Below are 20,806 nucleotides of genomic sequence, written 5' to 3'. Positions count from 1 at the left end.
GAGAAGGTCAGTTTAACCTTGTGGTTGTGGTTATGAATGAGCAAGGAAGTTTAAATTACACTGGAGGACAGCTCCTTTAGTCACAGGAGCCCATAGTGCACTCTACATTCTTTATAAATAAATACAAGCATTTTGTGTTTTTACAGCAATAAGCAAACTGCTAAGACACAATGACTAGGTTGTTCTTATTTAGCTTTGCTGATGGTAAAGTTCCTTATTGGTTACTCAAGATTACAGCTATGGAACAGTCTATAAACAGAACAAACATGCATTTTTCTTAAGTGTAATACAGTAGTATTTCAGTAGAGCTCTCTCCTGCTTCCTCATCATTTTCAATGATAAGCATCAAGCAAAAGAGAAAGAGCTAATTACATTTGTGTTTAATCAATCCAACAGCTCATTCCAAATCTGATGGATTCTTTCTCAAGTCTGGCTGAATTCAGCAAAAGAATGAGTTTCTTTCATAAGCAATTCATACATCAAGATTGCTTGGACATTGACCTCTGCAATTTTTCCTAAGAACTTTCTATTTCAGACATGTGAAGGCTGATGGCTGAGATTCCTTGCTGCGCTGCTCCTGGTTCACCTTGGGATGAGCTGCACTTTTGATCATTCCTGCTCCTTTCAAACCCCACCTCTTGCACCACAGTGGACACTGCAGCCGTGTCTCTTGAAAAGCACGTTTGCAGAAATCTCCAGATGTGGTTCAGAGTTCCTCCCTGCCACTCGTGTGCCCCAGCGCTTTGCTGGCTGACGCTGCTTGACTGGACACACTTGCTCAGTGACACTGAGTCCACTCAAACTTCCCCAGGTTCCTCAATCACCTTTTTCTAAGTTATTCCAGGAGCAGCAGCCTTTGACCAGCTCGCTGAAGCCCTATTAACTGAATAATAGGACATTTCCCACTGCTTTGCCTGGCATCTGCTTTCTTTAAGTAATATTAAAGTTTGAATTAGTAATATAATCGGAAGTAAATAAAAGCCTGTAGTCAGTAATGCTCCTACTGATTTATGTCACCGGTTGTAAGAAAAGTCTGAATCAGACCTTTAATCTTTATTAGCCAAGTGATTAAGTACGAAGTGATTTTCTGGGAGTGAGAGCAGATGCCCAAGATATATTTACCTAAACTTAGGTAGAAAATGTACTCACGTTTCAAATGGCACCTCATATTAGGTGCATTTAAAAAAGCATCTAAATGTACAATGTTGAAATGACGGGGCAGCCATTTAATAAAGCATGTGCAAAAAAAGGCCTTTTGTGAAGACAAACTGCACTTTAGTCATAGTCTTATTATTACTTAAACCTAGAGTCAACCGAAAGGGAAAACTTTCGTTGCCAACTGTGACAGACTGCTGCACTAACAGGAAGGCTATTTTAGTTCTGAATTGGGAACTGGATTGCTTATTCAAACAGTAGTTTTCAAAACTGCAAAATGATGTTCTGGTTCCCTTTGCAGTACATTTCTAACTGTATCTTTTACACTGCACAGTTTCAAAGGATTGTGCCTTTGCTATATACACACATAGCACCTTGGTTTCTGGAATTGGTTTCCCCCAGTTTCTGGCTGGTTTGAACAACCATGACTTGTTTCCCATACACCTGTTTCAATAACATCCCAGCAGCTGAGAGTAGGCAGCTTGGACCAGGCCTCACATCAGCCTTCAGAACAGCTGCAGGCAAAGGACAATATTTCTGAGCTACAGCTGGGTATGCTTGCTGTGAACATTACAGTTTAAGTTCATGCTGCTGCACTTACAGATACCTGCAGTGATTTACATGCACTTTGGGTTTCATTCCTGGGTGTGCTGAAGTCACTGGGAATTGTGTTATCAACTTCCTAACAAGTGCTGTCTAACTGCCAGCATGGATATCCTTCCTTTTGTGGAGAAAGTACTTTGCTGCGAAAGAGAATCCTTTTACTAAAGGAATTAAACAAAAAAAGTCTTGCAATAGCACATAAGATAATCCAAAGATAAATAATTTAGATGATGCTTTGAAAGGCAAATGTTAAAGGTGCTTTTGCCACCTGAACTGCAGTCACTGGAGCAGAAAGCTTCCTGGGGTACCTTAGCGTGACAGTGGGGAAACCGAATCTTCTATAAACCTCTCAGATGGGAAGGGCAGCCAGCCAGTTCTTCCCATCTGCCAGAGAGCTGTAGGTGCTTTCTCTCCCTAGGGAGGATATATTCTCCCACATCAGGAGAAATATGATCGTGCCCTTGAAGAGCAGTAGAAAATGTTCCCCCTGCCGTGTTTCTCAACATGCTCCAGTGAAGGTTACTGTCAGGTGAATTTCAGTATCTTTACGACAATCGATGCTGAACCTGGACAGTCATGAAAATTGTCTACTTGGGAGTGGGGGGGCGGTCCGCAGATGCTGATCCAAAGCCCTCATCAGCCTCCTGCGGTCCTGCCTTGTGAGCGCAATCCTTGGGGGAAAGTTCTGCCGCACTTAAATCAAACTTGACTTGCACATTACTTGGTCAGACAAGCTATGAGTACATATGACTCATCATTTCCCTACTTTGTTTTGCCTGTTAAGCAGCCATCAGCATTTACATCACAATTGATCATAAAGGAGAAAAACTGATGTAGCAGTTCTAGCTTCACCCCTTGTGAGTTACTACAGGAAATTCCTCACCCAAACTCTCCACCTTAGTGGCCCCACTTTGAATACTCAGTGGAGAAGATCTTTTCAGAGTTCTATATTTCTCACCTATGACTTTTTCTCTGTTCAGTGATATCCTTCGGCTTCCCAATACTTACTCCCACAGCTTTGGGGAACAACAAATATGATGTTGTGATGAGCAGACTAGCACAAACCAAAAACAGAATATATAAAACTTAAATCAACCTAAACAGAAACCTCAATGCACAGGCACAAAGGCTTGCTCTTGCTCCTTCAGGTTGACCTAAAAACTCCAGCTGCAGCATTACTCTCTAGCCAGGTAGCACTGTGACACAAAGTTGGCACAGGGAAATGCTGCATCGAATTAGCTTTAACAGCAGTAGTTTACCTAGGTCAGCTATGTAACCCTGGGTGCATTTCAGTTTTTCTCCTGTCTGCTAGAACCACCCTGCAAGGTGAACTGCAGCCACAGCACAACAAGGCCACAATAAGGCTGAGACAAGAGAGCCTGCCATAGCTTTGGCACAGTGTTAGAGCTGGCCCTGCAGAACACTCTGAGTACCTTAGCAAGTACAGGCTGCTATTGCTTTCCTCTTTTCTGAGGAAAAAAAGTTTTGCTGGTAAACACAACCTAAGCAACGTGGATGCAAACACAATCTGAAATGGCAGGAGGCAGCATGTGAGGGACTGGTTTGTAATTGCAGCCACAAGGAGGCCAGGATGTGTTCCATGCTGTGCTGTACAAATGGCCTCAACACAACGCTTCAATGTTATGGTGATGTTTGTAAAAATCTTGTCTCATTTCTTTGCCTCCCCCTGCCTCTCAATCCATTTTAAAATGTTGTTATAGTTTGAAGGTGGTTTTTTTTTTGTTTCACATTGCAGAAGGAAAAATTGCTTGTTCATGCTTTACAATTCCAAGGGCTCGAAACATGTTTTTTTGTTTGTTTTTGGAAGTTTCACTTTAGAAAGGATCTTCTGTTAAGAGGACTACAGGTGACACTGTTTTAAGGCACATACTACACAGGACACGAGTGCTAGCTATCTGGGCAGATGTTCCTCAGCTTCATCCTGTCACACAGTACATGTGCATTAGTGATAGCTGGATGGATAAATATGTGCACACCCACACAACTGGAGCACTGCACTTGATTCTTCTGAAAGCAACTAATCTATCAAGGAACCCAGGAGAAGCAGACAGAAAGTGCCAGTATCTTGCTATAAACAGCAGCTGGGGAGGGAAAGAGAAATTCCAGTCATGAATGAGAAATCCCAGCAGCAGCTTCGCTTTCTGTCTCATGACAATAAGTTCCTCAAGAGTAGCCCTGTGTGAGGAAGGAACAAGAGAAAGATTAGAATGGGCAGAAAGCATCAGACCTGAAAGTAGAGAAATAGATGTCATGGAAACTGGAGATGTCTGGAAAGCATGTGATTTATGAATGATGTTAATTAAAACCAGGTCTGAAGCAGGGTTTAAGTGAACTCAAGTCCCTGTTATGGATTATATTGTATTCTATGCCAATGTTAAAACTTCGTAAACCTTACTTAGTGGTTGCCTTTTTTTGGAGGCACCTGTCTTGGTGGGGTCCTACAGTCCCAGGTCTCTCCATGCCCACCTCCTTCTTGCCTTCCACCCCAGCTATGATCCAGCACCCCTCTCCCCCAGAGCGGGGGGCTGGGGAGATCCCTTGAATGTACTCACAACCATCTCTCTCTTGTGCAGTAGCAAGGCATTAGGGTACTACTGAACAAAATAGAGGTGCAAATGAAATATTAAGAGCCTGCTCTTGACTTCAGTGACCATGAGCAGTAGAATACTACAATGCTATCAGTGACAATGCATTTCTGCTGATGTGCTACTGTATTTTTTTCTAATTAAACAAAACCAGTTAATTAAGAACGCAAAAAAAGGTAATTTTCCATCACAAGTTATCACTGAGTCTACTGAATAGTAACTTTTGGATTAAGGTCACAAAAGAAAAACAATGTTTGTGTGTGGGCCACGCTTTAATTTTCCACCCCGCTTTTCCTTCCTTTTTCTTTCTCTGAACAGCAAAAATTCAGTATTTTCTTTTTCTTTAAATAATCATTCTTGCTGTTGGGACAACTCCCTTTTAAGGCCATTTTTTTTGCTCAGAGGCAACATTGACTGCACTTATAAATACCCACTTCCTAGAGTTTATAATAGTAACAGCAACATAACCTGAACCATAGTTTCAGTGACATGCAGCAAAAATATTCAGACTAAGGCTGGCCTACCAGCTTTTTCAGAAATGCTTTGGAGGTGTTGGCAATGCCACCCTGGTTTTATTTTCTATCCTCACAATCACATCTCTGAAAGTCTCCCGCCTCTCTCCTTTCTTCTTTGAAAGTAGAAACTCGTGCTTCTCCAGCTCCAAGATGCAGTGAGAATATTTGGATGGGGCAGCAAACACTGAAGCAGGAGAATGCCACCCTCTTTGCAGCTTAGGAATTTTAGGTGGGTACAAACTGTGATCATTGAGAAGATTTCCAAGAACTATAGTGAAGACTAGATTTCACCATATGTGTTATACTGCTCAAAATATCCACTTCAACTCCAGGGAAGGTAACTGAAAAGTCATTAGGCTTTTTTTGCAGTTAGACTGCCATCCGTAGTATAACTTACTGTCATCTGGTTAATTAGCTTGGTACCTTAGAAAAGGAACTGGTGTAAGAAGGTAAAAATAATTTCCACTTCAAAAGAATGCACTGCAGTTAAGTCCAGAAAAATCAGACATGTGAACTGCAACCTGCAGAAGTACCACTGACTTCAGAATAGACCCTGCACTAACATGCCATCAGCGCTGAGCCACAGAATGGTCCTGGTGTCTGATCTTCACCGGCCTCACTAGTGACTGCAGATACATCAACCTTTCCAGTCATGCATGTTTGGAATCACTACCTCGTATTTAAGCTACTGCCTATATGCTTGTGTCACGTCTCCATATTTCACACCATGACCCCCCCTTCACCTGGAGTGGGATGTGTAACTTCAGCACAGCACCAGCTCAGCAGCTCCTGGGGGCCTGATGCTGAACTTGTTCACATGGTCCTAAATTGGGAGCAACTCCACCGCTGGTGGTGACAGCAAAACACACAAATCTGGATTCAGGTTTTTGATACCTATTGCATAGTTTCTAAGGGGATAGCCAAGAGGCTAAGCTTAAAGTGATTCACCCCCACCCTCCTGAAAAAAAAACAAAAATCCACCAAACAAAACCCCGATGCATGGAAACACAAAAAATGTGTAGTGGTGGCAGGGAGGAGGGAAAATCCTTGCTGAAAACAAAACAATCATGTGCCAAATGAGTTGTCATGGCTTCACTATAACATTCCCACAAAGAACAGAATTTTCTTTATTGTGAAATCTTCGTTGTGAGTCTTGCTGCTCCTGGGAAAAGTCATATGTCAGAATAGAACAGTGTTTCCAAATATGACTAGTCTGAACAGATAAACAATTAATGTCAACACAGCATTCAAGGAAGTCTATCTGTGGTTAAATCACTTTCTGAGGGAGTTTATGTTCTTGTTCTGGTAGTACTGCACATCATGAATACCTATATAGGTGCTCACCTTTGTACCACAGACCCCATTAAACACCAACAAGAATTCCTGGGATCACAGTTACGGGAAGCTGAAGCATCAGCTATGTTTAATAACATCCTGCGGCATTATCTGCTGAACTCAAAACTTTATAATACATTTTTGAGACTCCATAATGCAGAAGAAACCAATAAAATTACTGTTCTTGTTCTTTTAGTTCACTTAAAACCTGAAGAATTTTCAGTCTCTAGTACCTCCCAGATTTTGGGGGGTGGTCATACTCCTACTTCAGTTGTTCTGGGGCAGAGAGTAGCAAAGTTCAGAGGACCATGAGGAAGCAAAAAGAAAGATAGATTCCAGTCCTGTGCCCTCATTACTAACACTGGACCAAGCTCATCTTGTCCTTCAACAGCAGTGAAAACAAAACATACTGTTAGGAGGAGGTCCTTGAGAAACAAAGCATCATCACAACAATCCTGCTCCTAGGGCTGATGCATCCAATTGCTCTTTAAGACAACATGCCTAGCACTCTCAGGAGCCAGGTCTTCTACATCAAGCTACCCTCTATTTCAGTCATGTATGTTTTCACCACCACATCATAGTTGTGGTTCTACTCTTTGGATGTATGAACTTCCATTTCTTTGCAGCATAGCAATATTACTGCCAAGCAGTCTAAAACCTGGGGGTCAGGGCAATCTGCAGGCAATAAATGTGGGTCCCCCACTTCCTTGGGTTAGATTCCAATTTTTGTGGGCTATGGCAGTAAAGGCAAGAACTCTCTCTTCTGATCAGCATCCAAAAACTTCCAAAACTCAGATCCTCTCCTCCACCTTCCAACTTCTCTTAAACACAGACAACAAACTCAATTTCAGTTCTCTGCAGGTTTTGTAGAAATGCGTTCCTTCTCTCAGGGCTGAGAAGCAACTCGAGAGATGAAGCATTTCAGAGACTTCCATTCAAACCTGATTTTCCCTTGGGCAGGGGTCAGAGGGGAAAGGCTGGCCTTTAATTTCACTGTGCCTCCACTCTTCATCTGCAAAACAGGGACACTACAGGGCAAATGAAGATCCCCAACATTTAGAACATGTATTCTGGACAGCAAGTTTCTTTTGTGGTCCTGCAAGACAGCAAAAGCTTGACTCCAAGAGAAACATTAAATCACACTGTCCTTGTTAGGGGAGAACTGAAGGGACTTTGGCCACTATAAGGGTTTTGTTTTTCATAACACTATTAAATACAAAGAAACCCAGAAGCTTGGCAGCCTATTCCACCATGTAAATCCATGTCTTTCTAAATTACCACAGAGTTCACTTAAGGTGAAAGGCCTCTATGAAAATTTTGCTTCTGAAATACCCTCTAACTACAAAGCAAAATCCTTATTTTCATCTATGTCCACTGTAGCTGAAGGAAAAATATGGAGCACCACTAGCTTTTGAGTGGCATAAAAGTTTCAGGGGACTGATAACAAGACCAGCAGGATACACAGTGCATGGTGAATGATACACGGTATGCAATGAACATCCTTTGTTGCTCCAGCCGCTTCCATGTTGCTGTCACATATAGGGCTTCAGTTATATTTCTCTTATTGTTCCAGGTAAGCCACAGGCAGTTAACCAAGTGTGATTAAATGCCTATGCTGGTTTAGTCTAACAACTTCATGTGCTATAGAACAAAAGCTGATAGCTCTATTTAGCAAGGGAGTGAACTCTGCACAAAAGAGTACCCAAAATGTTGGCAGCTGTATCACAGAATATCCTGAGTTTCAAGGGACCACAAGGATCATCGAGTCCAACTCCTGTCCCTGCACAGGACAACCCCACAGTTCACACCATGTGTCTGAGGGCTTGTCCAGTCTCTTCTTAAACACTGTCAGGCTTGGGGCTGTGACACCTCCCTGGGGAGCCTGTTCCAGTGCTGCACCACCCTCTGGGGGAAGAACCTTTTCCTAATGTCCAACCTGAACTTTCCCTGGCACATCTTCCTGACATTCCATTGGGTTCTCTCATTGGTCACCAGAGAGAAGAGCTCAGCCCCTGCCCCTCCTCCTCCCCTTGTGAGGAAGCTGTACCAATAGCTGAGAGCAGCTAAACACCTGTCAGCAGCAAAGTCACAGCTCTTGGGAAGCTGTCAGACCCAGAATGTACTGAATGACAGAAAGGATCAAGAACCTTCTGCAAAGCACACAGATAGGCCATTACAAGAGGCACAACTTACTTTCACATCTTTATCTATCTAGCTCTAAGTAGAGGTAGACATCAGGAAGGGTTGTTGCAATTCCTAATCCTACAGCTCATGAATCAGTTCTGTAGTAACCATGACAAACCACACCACCATGCTTTGCAGCAGTTGTCCAGGCTTATATAAGTAGACAAGAGGCAGTGGCAGGCTTGTTTACTTTTACTTTCATTCATTTTCTGCTAATTGGAAAGGCTGCAGCTACAAAGATGAGCTGTTCTTGGCTGTGCTGCTGGGGTTTTAATGCCTTTTATGTGTGGCTATTTTGGAGAGACAACAATTATCCAGAGTTCTCTGTGCAAGTCTGACAGACTCCTTTGCATGTGTATTGCCCAAGTTAACTGGGAAACAGGGAAGGAAGCAGCTCCTGGTCTCAGTATACATGATGCCCTGTTCAGCTGCTCATACTCTTCTCAAAACAGGCACAGCTCACCTGCCCAGGCTATACAAACAACCGGGGAACAAATACAGGTGAACAAAGGAAGAAAAATACTCAATATAGCACATATGTCTAGCGGAAGAGTATACGGAATTACTAGAGGTGGGAGAAGTGAAGGTATAGAACCTTCCTTCTATGAGATAAAGCAGACTAAATGAATGGGGAAGTTCCCTATATTCTTTGATAACACTTCCCCTCACATATTTTCAATGCTTGTCCCTCACTAAAAACTTCAGTGCATACCCACCCAGGTATTGGTTTGCCAGCCCTGAGACACAGGAAAACTACCTACCTAATCATTCAGCCCAGCTCTTACCAGAACTCTTACTGTTATACAAAACAAAGCTTTAAAGAGATCTATTAATATTATGACCATGATGAACAAATTGGTATTGTAAGTGTGCCCCCTACAATTTACTTCTCTTTCTGGAATTAGCACGTGTTTCAGAAGGTACTGTTTTCTTGCAGCTAAAAAGAATCAGAGATTCACCATATTAGTGATTCTGCAAGTGTCTTTTGATGGGAGAATTAACACCTACAGAAGGCAACATGATTGACTTGAATCACAGCATCACTACCTTTCAGGAGCTTGACAGACACTAATTTTGGAAAGGTGTTTTGCATGGAAGACTGGCATTCAGAGCACATGGAAGGGAGATAGAGTATGTGCGGGTGTTACTTAGCAACAACCTACAGAACAAAACTTTAAAAGTAGCAAGAAAAATTACCAACTTCAAAGGATGAAGTTTGTTAATGTGTAGGAGTAGCAACTGTTCCTTAAAGCCTTCAGACTAAAACCTGCTGCTGTTATATACGTAACATAGACAGCAACTATCATGCCAGCCAAGCAATGGTGTGGCACTTCCTTAAAAACATGAGCAGTCTTCTCATCTAACAATTCAGCATCGTCTTCGAGCTACCACCAGAAGCTGTAAGTGACACAGCAGGAGAAAAACGCCAATGTTAAGCTGCATCTCAAGGCTTTTTACAATTTTGGTTTGGCGCTTTTACAAGCAGCTGTCTAGCCACAGGACCACTTAAGCTCAACACTGCTTTAGTGGAGCTTTCTTTTGCAAACACCCACAACCAAGGGTAGTCTTCCAGTTTATTGTTAAAAAAAATAAAAAACCCAACATGTCACAGTACAAACAACCCCAGGACAGACAGACTCCACCAGTGCTGCAGCATTGCATAGAAAGCACTTCTATGCTACAAGAGTTGTGTTACAGCCCTACATGAAATGTCCAGAGAGATACAATACAGAGGTCCCAGGCCAGTCCATCTTGCCTGAAACACCACTTCAGGTGCCAAACTCATAGGTGTATTTACAGAGTAAAACTGGACAAGCCCACCAATAGCCTTCAAGTCAGACACCAAAGGATATTGTTCAGAGGGTACTTCTAGTGAGAAGTCCCAGGTGCGTTTACACCTTCAGAAAACTGTTTGCTCATGCTAAGGGAAAGAAAAGGTGCCTGCTGGAAGGTTTCTAAAAAGACTGCTCCAAGTCCCTCACTCAGCACCTTCCTTCTGCCCTCACATTCCATAGGTAGCTCAAGGAATTCCTTTGTGCAGCGCAGAGCTGGGAAGACAGCCACAGCCTCATCAACCAAACAGCCCCAAAAAGGAGCTGTGCACAAGACATGGTCTACTCATTTACTCAGGACAGTGAGGGAGGTCCACCTTACAGAAGGTTTCCACAGCTAAATTACAAGCCATCTGCCCAATGGATGGAGCTCTCCCATTTAGAGTACCTATTCACACTTTTGGGCAATTGAAGCAACCTATTCACTATTCTGTTCTATTTCAAGCAGGGCTTTGTTTTTTAGTTGCCTCACCACCTCAGGTTTTAAACATTACTGCAGTTTTAGAAACTTAAAAAAAAAAGCCTGGAGGTAAGAAACTTACAGAATGTATTTGTCACTGTTGTGTACTGATACGACAACACATGCCGCAAGTGCATCAGGGTCAGATTAGAAGCATCCTTTTGGTTCTTTCAGTCTTGATTTGCACAGAAAGCACAAACACAGCCAAGAAAACACAGCTCAGAGTTCAGAGGTATTCTTCACAGAATATAGTAGGCGGTGAGGCTTTCCTAGTAGTTATCTGGAGCCAGAAAGTAAAAATATTGTTCTTCCTGGTATCAAGATTTAAATAGACATTCAGGTGAATTTTAAAAGAGTCAGAGGACTGGAAAACGCATCAGTGTGAGAAGGCATCATGTCAACTGAAACGCACTACCACCACGAAAAAAAACTCCCACAAAATTGTGAAAGCACTGTGATCTTCTCCAGTCTTAATCCAAACAGATCAAACTACCACTGTGGTCTTAGCTCCTACTATTTGCCTAGTGAATTGTACAGGAAAGAAAAAAATTCTGAATGCCAAAATCTAAGCTTAGCCTTTTGGAGAAGGGATATAGTTGAGTAATTTAGCAGTTGTGTTCTCAAAACTTACTGCCTTGACCTGGCTTCAGAGATGCTGTGATGGGAGGGAGAGCTCTGGTCAGGCAAGGGCCTTCATCTCACTTTCCCTTCTGAGAAAAGAACACGCACCCCAGTGAGTCCTCACACTCTTGAGCATCACAGCAAGATGGCCAAGGTTACTGTCAGGAAACTCTGACGACCCCACTAAAGTTGGATACATGGAAACCAGTGTGTCACAGGATCCAGTTTCTTCCACTGGAGCTGAATGAGGACTTCAGAACGCTATCAGCAGCAGTTTAATCAGGAATAGTAATGGTACCCTCACAAGGGGAGAAAAAGGGATAGACATTTATTTATGCCAGTTTCACTGAAATCCATATAGAAGAGAAGGAACAAAGAAGCAAACCACAAGTAACACAGTAGGAGGAATAAACACTTATATGCTTCCATTAGCTACACCAGACACTGAAAATAAAGCAAGAATCTCTGAATAACGTAACAGAGAAGTTTTTTTTTTTTTTAAAGGTGTCTGTATACAAAAGCAAGTAGCATGACAGAAAAATAAGAGGAACCAGAAATACCTGCCCACAAAGGGGATTTCAACATCGTAAGTTTAACTGAAACACAGAGAGGAAGTGAAATTGAATAGGAGAGGGGCTTGATATTAAAACATAAGGTTGATCTGCTTTTGAATTGCTTTATGGTGCTTGCTGTATAAACATTTGTGGTAGAAGTACCTTATTCTGAACTGAATCCTTAAAGCTGAGTTGAACAACTAAACACTGAAACAAAGCAATGCTAAAAAAACTGATATTTTCATACTGTTGAAGCTAAACAAGACAAACATGGCAGAGAGTAACACATTGCCATTTTTAGGACTACTGTGCATGTGATGGTCAAGACCAAGGAGGTTATATGGCAAGAAACACCAGTAACAGCACTGAGAAAGTGCCAGTTAATTTAAGAATAAAGACTCAACTGTGTTTAATTCTTTAATAATTTTGCAAAGTCAGAGACCTAGATGTCAACACACTGGCATTGAGGTAAACAGCATGTTAAAGCAAAAACCAAACTTGTTCAAACTTAACAATCAGCTTTCAAAGCTATATAGACAATCCACAGTTATTTCAAGAGGGAGTTATTATTTGTGCCAACTATTGGCTATAGGCAATTGTCTGTCCATTTTTACCTAATGTAGAAACATGTAAATGAACGCATATTTCTTGAGTACAGTCAGGCTGATGCAAGTATTAAGGGGTTGTCTACACTAGACATTGTATTGACCAGCTTTGTATTCCCTAGGTCCTAGAAGACTTGTTTGATACAGTAAACAGGAAAAGACACACCGTTCTTTGCATTAGAAGTTTTATTTTTTTTTTTTTTTAACAAAAGCACAAATTTTAACAGTAGCACTCACTTAGGAACCCTTCTGCCTCCTGAAGTATTGCTCTTCAATAGGAAGAGTTCTGGATGCCTGTTGATCTAAAACAACCCCTGTACAGTCCCACAGACAAAAGCTTAAATCTTGGCCAATTCATATGTTCCTTCACTCTTTGAGTAGCCACCACAACTCTCCCAGTTTCCATGGTGAAAGTGGAAACGGTATGGAGTTTGCTAACAAAGGGTTAACAGTACAGACATGCTGTGCAAGCTTCCCCATTTACTACTATGACTGCAGTCCAGGTCTGAAGGGACCCCACTATTCTAGGCCTAATCTTCTCAAATTGAAACCGCCTGTTTTGCCACTGAGTGGCTGGATACAGTGCACAAATGAAGTTTTGATGCTACTCAAGAAGCAAGAGATCCTGTTGGTATCAGCTCTCAAAAGATCCTCTTATTCCTCCTCTATTTCTAGGCACTGTGTATAAGCCCCACTAAGTGCAGCATGTGTTTTAAAAAAAAAACAAAACAGTCAGACCTATAAATAGCTCCCCACTATTCCCTTCTCCTAAAACAATAACTCTACAGCACACACATATATAGTTCTCCATCTGAAGTCAAAAGGAACAAAACAGTGTTACCAAGGCAAACTAATGGCTATGCAGGCAGCAGGCATCAGCTTCTGCTCAAGAGCTACCCATGCTCAGGTGTCTGAACACTTCAATCCCATGAACTTTTTATTTACTAACTAGTTTCAGATCTAGCCTGGCTTCCAGCTCTAGTTGACAACAGCTGGATCCCTTGCACGAGAACAGAGGGGGAGGCAGCAATTAGACCTCAATTGCAGTGTCTTCCTCAGAGATACAAGGCAGGTAACTTGACCAAAAAAAAAAAAATGTAGATACCCCTCCACTTTGTATTTCCAGGCAGCTGGAAACCCAGCAGACAATGTAGCTGTTGCTTAACAAACACAGAAATCTACATTGTATGCCAGGTTCATGCCCCAAACCTGGACAGTCTTCCTATGCATTCGACAAAAGCCAGCTGTGCACATCACACTTCACAGTAGGTTTCCTCCCCTAATGCGCAGTAGTCACATGATCTGCCAAGATGCCCGTTTCAAAACCCATCGTTTGCAGGAGAGGTTAAAGTTTCTTCATTGACAATAGCGAAGTCCAACTATCTTAGCTCAAACTTGCTAAATATCATTCCCATCAGTTTTGACTACTACAAGCCCCAAGATTAGGCTACAGAAAAGACTATTGCTTTCCAATACACAGCATCCAGGTATTTAATCTGATTCCCAGTGTGAATTAGATCCAACACATATAAAATCCTTTATTTAGGGCCACACCTCAGCTGTCAGCTTGTTAGTACCGTGAACTTGCTCTGCACCCATGAGAGAAGATAAAAATCCAACAAGAAGTCTAGATAGAAGATACGAGTTGTCATCAGAGACCCAGTAGCCAGATGTAGCTGCTGATTGTAAAGACAGGATCTACACTGACTACTGAGCGATTGATGAGCAACTACAGGTTCCATGTTGGCCGATCCACAGCATTAATCCAACAGGATCTGCAGAAACAATTAGAAAAAAAGAAATCAGCATATGCAGCAGTTCTGAAGATAAGCCTTCTTAAAGAATCTTCTACAGTTGGTATTACACAGATTTCTTGTAGACAGTAAACAGGAAAGTGTGTTGCCAGAACAGTCACCTCATGTATGCAGTCATTATGTTTTATAATTAACAAGCACGCAGCATTCCTACATCTTTATTTTGAAATAACCTGTTTCATCCCTGTGTATTAGTAAAGACCTGTTCCCAAACGCAGATAAAAAATGCTCACAAATGCAAAGTAGAATAATAGCAGAACCAAAGTCACCTTAAGTTTCTCCTTAATCCTCAAACAGTATTGTACAAGAAGCTGTGAATTATTAAAAAAAAAAAAAAAAGCTGTTACACTGTCAGGAAGGGCATTCAAGTAAATAAAAGCAAGCTTAAATGCATAGAAGTAATCCTGAAATGGGGAAATATATCCCACATTGCAGTGAGAAAAAGTACAATTCCTACATAATCTAGTAGAGAGAAGGAGGGGAACTGCTTAGAGTTAACTTCTAATAGAAATCAGCGCAGCATCTAGAGTCTTCACATAAAAGCTCCCTTCACGGTGATTTCAAATCCTTTAATCTCTGGTGTCAAGTGAGGGAATCCTGGCTCCTCTCTATCAGCTCAGGAACTGTTATAGCATAGTGCAGCACATCTGAGAAATATCCCAGTGGATACATGCTTAGCTTGGCCTTCCAATGGTGAGTGAAATATACTCTGGGTAACTCCTTGAAGTCTCTGAGTAAGCATTAAGATTTTACATTGCAAGAAATAAGTCTGTCTCAGTAAAGACAAACAAAAAGTGGCTATTAAGTTAGAACTGTTCATTAAATATTTCAAGTTTTTGTTTAAATAAAACATTATTTGGGAACCAGCAAGACTTTCAACTTCAATGATAGACTATTTTAACACTGTCAGTGACCCGACAAATTTTAATTTTTTTTTAAACACAGAATCATGATCAACTATAAGAGTATTTTTGTTTAATCATTTTTAGAGCAGTTTCACCACTAACCTTCGACTAGATTATAGCAATAATATCAGTGGCTAAAGACTAGTCTATTGGAAAGGAAATAACTGGAACAGCTTGCTATCAAATGCTTCTGGAAAAAGCGTGGTTCCTATTACACTCCCATTATAAGAGAAGCACAAGAGGTGCATGCATGCCCTGCTGAACTTCACCACAATACAGTTTCACAAACAGCATTTATTAAGCATGGATCAACATTATTTAATCCCTATGCAGTACCTGTGCTAACCTCTGAAGCTTGCACAACTGACAGTAGTTTGCCAGAAATAAGTACATAACACTGAGGCATGAGAGCAACAGCACTGAAGCTCAAGAAATAATACTGGTATTTCTCTGCTGGAGAATTCACTATTCATTTACTGCAACTTGTCCCACTCTCCCTCCTTTTATAGGCTTTTACACTTCCCTGGCTTCAGTCCTCCTCAAGACAACCCAATATAGTCCTCTTCTGTATTGGCACCACGCTCCAGCCTGGAGTTGGCCTTTCACAACCTCGGAGCAAGCAGCACTTCCCTCCCAGTTACAGCCCAGCAGCAGGGAAGGTTCATCCTACCCTGCCCCATATGGGGACAAAGCTCCTCCACCACAGGCACTGTTGGCTTGCAGGCAGTGGGAGTATCTCCCCTCCTACCCTCAAGCAAGCTCTGGAATGAGCTGGAGAAAGCACCATCCCTGTGTCTTCAATGAGAGGCCAAGAGGCTCAGACAGAAGCTTTGCAAGACCCTTGGTGTTACAAGTGATACTTTTAAATTAGTATTTTTTATCTAACAAAACCATTTTGATTTATTAACATTATCAACTAGGTCATTTTCAAATTTTAGCCAGGCCCCTTGCAACCACTATAGGAGCAAGCAAGGGGAGGAGTAGAGCCTTGGACCCAGACACCACCTCCCTCCAGGGCAGGCTATGTTGAGGGGCAGCCACCAAGCAGCATCACTTAACCACCTGCAGACCACTGAGGCAGCAAGGTACACACATGCACCCACAAAAAAACCCCAAACAAAACCAAAAAACTAAACATACAAACAAGCAAAAACACCCCACTCCCCCAGAAGACACAGGGTTCATTTCAAGTTCAGGACTCTTGCAGGAAAAGAAAGGGAGGTGGTCTGTGAACACCTCAGAGATGCAGGAGGGAGCTCTGTCATAATACAGTGGACTTGCTTCACATGCACATAACTTGAAGTCTCAAGCAGTACCAAAAGCCTGGATCCTCAAACCCAGTTAAGCAATGCCTGGTTTAGATATTTATGCAGACAGGATACTTACTGCTTCATGAAAGGAAGAAATACCAAGTTACTAGAAAAGAAAAACTTATACTCTGTCATCGATAATACAGACAAGTGAAGCTTTTGACACCGGTGAACTGTACTAATATGAAGGCTTATTCCCCAAAAATCTAAGAGGTAGCTGAGTCCACCATAAGATCAAGTGAAAATGAGAACACCCCCCCACAGGGTGTGTGCTGTGCATCAAATAACAGAGGCAGGTGACTATAGTACTTGTGAATCACCTCCTAACAGACACCTACCCTTTACTTGCTGAATCAAGACATATTCAGTATGATTGAATGTTCTTTAAGTAGATCAATCAAGGCAAGAAAGGTACCCGATATATATACACTACTGTATTTTTTCCAGTTTGAATAAAGCCAATAACTCAATTTTTTAATCAAAGGTCCAGCTGTTGAATCGACAGAAAACAGAACAGGTCTGAGCCAGACAGCTTTGCTGTGGCAAGAGTCTCACATCATAGGCTAATACATTATAAGGATAGGGATGGCACTGACAAACATAAAAGTCTGTAATGAAAAGGGGGATAAACTATTCAGTATAAAAAGCAAGGAAGGCAGGGAAGGAAGAATGCCAATTACTTGGATTTGAACAATGGATCTTGTAATTAAGTTACGAATTTGGTGAAATCTTTAAGTTCTGGACAGCACTGCCACAGGTGTCAAGGGAAACAAACAAAAAGAAATAGGTGCCATCCCACCAGTTTGCTTAGAATCCATATTGTGATACTTACAACTGGGGCAGGGGGATGCTTTCAATAAAGAAGTCATTACCTGGCTGTTGGCTTCAGTAACTTCCCAAACAGAAAGCAAGCCAGCATCTCTGCAAGTTCAGAGCTGACAGTTCCACCGAGGTTTAATAAAGCCATCACCAGGGACAGCCAAAACACTTGTATTTCAGTTCACTGGCACTGCAATTGAAGAAATATTTCTCCATGCTTAATGCACAATACAATGAAATTCCAGTATTTACCAAGCATGCCAAGAACTTCTTATTACCTAATATGAACTTAGGCAAAGAGCCATTATGTCTTAAGGTCTGAATTCAGTAAAACAGATCAGTGCATTGTTTCAACCAAGCAGGCATACACTTTATAAAGGACATGTGTAATTGTGGAGTTCAGCTCTCTGTTGCAATATGCACTACTTAATGAAATGGGAAAGTTAACTGAGGCAGTAACCTTTTTTCTTTTTGGAAAAGCCCACAGTAGTGATACAGAAGGTGAAACCAACATTAAATACAGGTGTCTAATTAAAACACATTCTTACGGCCATGAATTCCTCTGCAGTTACGTAATTACGCCAGAGCCGGGATATCTCTGCAGCAAAGCGTGTTTTCGGCGATCCCAGCTCCCGCATACCTCAGACCCTGTGACTGGGGTGGTCAAACCCCTTCAGACCAGCTGATGGTCACTTGACTCTCCGCAACTATTTATATATTGCTCCATTAAGTGAAGCTTCTGATTGGGCTAAATAGATTTATTAAAATCCTGCCCAAGACATTTTTTAAATTGCTCTGCCAGAGCACACTAGTATAAGCAAGCCCAGGGAGGTATAGAGTTGGCACAACTTTCTAAAACAACTTCCTAAAGGCAAAGCCATTTGCATTCTCAGAGGCCAAATAAGTAGCTTGTTTTCAAAACTTAATTGCTGATAAATGCAAACGCAGCTACCTTTAACCAGGACTATTTTTGAGCTGACTTCACAGATGCAGTCTTTGAAAGATTTGATACAAATAAAGAGGCTTAACTGTAAAAACCCATAAAAGATGCTGCAAACAATTACTTTTTCTAGCATGCAAAAAACTCCACAGATAAACATATTATTAATGTCTACATAACTCTGAGTTAGTTATAGAGTTAAGCAAACTGTCCACTGAAGTTAATGGAATGACTATCTGAGCTGTTGAATATCTGTGCTATTGAAAAATAGCACAAAGCTTCCATAAAATAGTATAAGCATGAATTAAAGTTCCTAAGCTGTAGGTTTCTGTATGCTAAAAAGTAACGATCTTCCTTTCTATAACGTCCGCATCAGGACTATGCTGTCCTTCAAGCAAGTAGTATTCAGTTGTCAGCTATTATTATACTAAGTGCCTATAGCCTAGTGTGTTTTAACCGTCCACTGGATGGTAATACGAGAAACTGAATTAGCTTATTCACCAAATCACAGTTTTATGAGCAGTGAGGCAATTTTATATGAAGACAGCAAACAGTGGCAATGAAGTTTCTGTTTAGGTCCACAGTGTTAAGCAAACACCTTGCCAGAGGATTCCAGTTCAGTTCTTTTTAAGATACACGTGAAGTAGCTTTCTGCACACTTACCATATGACAAACACCTGCAGCTAGATTTGCTTGTGTGGACACAAAACCAGCGTTTCTAAGCCTCAGGCAGGGTTATAGTGCAGCAGATTGCCGAAGTGGAAAAAAGTTGGGAAGGGAAAATGAACTCTCTTCTCTCTCCCATTAACCTGCATGCCCCTAAGTCCCTCTCTTTAACCCAGACCTACAAAATGGCACAAGCCACAGCCCATGAGTAAGCATCCCCTGTGCAATAGGTTTGCCAGACTTACTGCACATTGGTATTATGGACATACATCAGGGTGTGGCACACGTAAGAAAGAAGCCCACCCAGCCATTTAAGAGGCAAGTAGTTGGTGCTCACAGCACATCAACATTGTTGTAATAGAGATGCTAAGATTCAACAAGCAAAGAACTTTATTACATCTTCAGCTAGCTTAATTTTCATTTTCTAAACAGCATGCATGCACCTTGCAACAGCACACACCCAGTACACCAAATATTACCAGTTTGACTAGCAATCCAACTGAGACATAAGTAGAAACTAAATGAGTTAAGCACAAAATAGTATATTTTTAGTGCACATGATTCAGCTGAGATTTTAAGACTAAATGCTACCAAATTCTGATGCTTGCTGAATTTAAACAAGCATCTCAGTACCCCTACAGCACATAATCTTTGATGGTCAGGCTCTCAAAGGTCTACTATGTCTCTCGTACACAATTCAATTCCAAGATACCATGCACAGTACCCAATCTGTGTGGAAAACAGGGGCCCTCATCTTTACCAGCATGGTCATTTATTTATGCTGGATACCTATGTGCAGAGAATATTGGGGAAAGAAAGTATCAATGTGAAATGGCAACCTAGTGAATAAGTGAAAGCATGACAGGGATGAGACAAGTTTGGTACAAAAGCAGGATAACAAGTCAAGTGGCAACAATTCCTAACAGCAATTCCCAGCACTGACAGTGTGATCCTTCTGTATAGTCTTCAAGGATCTACTTCAAAGCTACTCTTCCAACTGCAGTTAGTACTCCAGAAGAAAACAGTGTTCATGTGTTACTTGAACTTTCCAACATATGGCATTTGATTATTTAATTATGGAAATGCTACAAAGCCACCTAGTCCTGTATCACACCATAATAAGCAATAGGAGGGTGGTGAATATAAATTCATTTACTGTCCCGTTTTCCCCACCCTGCCCTAACTTCCTTCCTGTGAAAAACTCGGCTGGGGAAGGTAAACACCCCCCACTCCCAACTAAGTGCAATATGAAGTTAACTACATTTATGCTGAGAACTTAAACTGTGTCTGATCATCCTATTATTCTACAGGGAACTCTGCCCCCTGCAAGCAGACCTGAGTTAGCTGGGAAAAAGATATAATGACTAATTAGTTGTAAGCCTGTGTGATGGGGAACCTGGACTATAGGCATGGTTTGGGCTTTGTTTTGCCTTATGACTCAGAGGGACTTGCTTTCACCCTCCGAGACATGCAGTAAGATAACAGCCACCTTCCTCCCCCTGGTAAATGCTAGGAGCATCCAACAAAAAGAACAAGTCCACCCAAAATGTCACACCTGTTATACAGCAGCCAGCACTACTCTTGAAACAAAGGCCAAGTTACACAATACATTAGGAAGGTCTGAGTGTTACATCATCCAAATATAGATTAAGAAAATGCAGAATCTACAACTTCAACAAAAAGACAGTAATAAGGTGGATACCTAAAAAAAGTCATTAGGGAATATTAATGCCCACAGAAGCCTGGAGATCTAAACATAACGGTATCTGTACTATAATCTGGAAGTTAAGGTCTTCAGAAAATTTGAAATTAAACCAGAACTGGTATTGTAGTTAAGTGTTCTCCAAATTATTTAGAAAATGAAGCACCTCACAGTAACAAA

General features: G+C 41.5%; 1 protein-coding gene across 1 annotated transcript in view; it reads right to left on the bottom strand.

Moving 5' to 3' along the window:
* Positions 1–12,638: 12,638 nt before the first annotated feature.
* The window catches only part of LOC110358182 (protein SPT2 homolog), an 84,498-nt gene continuing 76,330 nt past the window's right edge, over positions 12,639–20,806 (bottom strand). The window contains exon 4 of the mRNA XM_065049407.1: positions 12,639–20,806. This exon is cut by the window's right edge and continues 72,944 nt beyond it. The gene's annotated coding sequence lies outside the window, so the exon portion shown is untranslated.

The sequence above is a fragment of the Columba livia genome, chromosome 1, assembly GCF_036013475.1.
Source record: "Columba livia isolate bColLiv1 breed racing homer chromosome 1, bColLiv1.pat.W.v2, whole genome shotgun sequence".
In the NCBI taxonomy this organism is placed as follows: domain Eukaryota; kingdom Metazoa; phylum Chordata; class Aves; order Columbiformes; family Columbidae; genus Columba; species Columba livia.
This window is presented reverse-complemented; position numbering and strand designations above follow the sequence as displayed.